Consider the following 984-nt stretch of genomic DNA (forward strand, 5'->3'; position numbering starts at 1 on the left):
GACTCCACGACGCTCAACAACAACTATATGTATATATATACATATACCATATTTTCTTTACCTGTTTATCTGTTGATGGACACTGGATTGTTTCCACCTTTGGGCTTTTGTGAATAATGGTACTGTGAACTTCGGTGTGCAAGTTTCTCTTTGAATCTCCGCTTTCACTTCTTCTGTGTATATCTAGGACTGCAGTTCCTAAGTCCTGTAGTAATTCTGTGTTTAAATGTTTAAGAAACCATCACATTATTTCCCACAACAACTATTCTAGTTTACAGGTATACCTTGGAGATATTACAAATTTGATTCCAGACCACCACAATCAAGTGAGTCCACATGGTTTCCCAGTGCCTATAAAAGTTAAGTTTAGACTGGTGGGCCACTGTAGGATAAGCACTTGATAGTTAATTATAGGGTTGGCAGCCGTTTCTCAGAAGCCTTATTCAGCTCATAACAATTGTTGTTATGTGTTGTCGAGCCAGTTTTGACTCACAGAGACCCTGTATAGAGTTCCTGAAATAACTGGTGGGTTTGAATTGCTGTCCTTGCAGTTACCTACCCACCATGCCAGGGCTCAGGTAGCATTATGTAAAAGCTTGAAATATTGTGAGAAAGAGATACACGAAGTGAGCACGTGCTGTTGGAAAACTGCTGCTAATGGACTTGATCAACTCAGGGTTGCCACAGACTTCAGTTTGTGAAAAGTTCAACATCTGTGGGGCACAATGAAGTGGAGCACAATACAAGGTGCACTTGTGCCTTCTCACCAGCAATGGACAAGGATCCCAGTCTCTCCACTTCTCAGCTAGACTTGCTGTTTTTGGTAATAGTATTACTGGTAGATTTGAAATTGTATCACATTGTGGTTTAAATTAAGAGTTTCTCTAATGACCAATTAAGTTGTTTTTTAAAATAGAAATCATCTTTTAGAGAAATTTTAGGTTTACAGGAAAATTGAGCAAAAAGTACAGATCATTCCATATC

This window comes from Chrysochloris asiatica, unplaced genomic scaffold, assembly GCF_000296735.1.
Source record: "Chrysochloris asiatica unplaced genomic scaffold, ChrAsi1.0 scaffold00037, whole genome shotgun sequence".
NCBI classification, from domain to species: Eukaryota; Metazoa; Chordata; class Mammalia; order Afrosoricida; family Chrysochloridae; genus Chrysochloris; species Chrysochloris asiatica.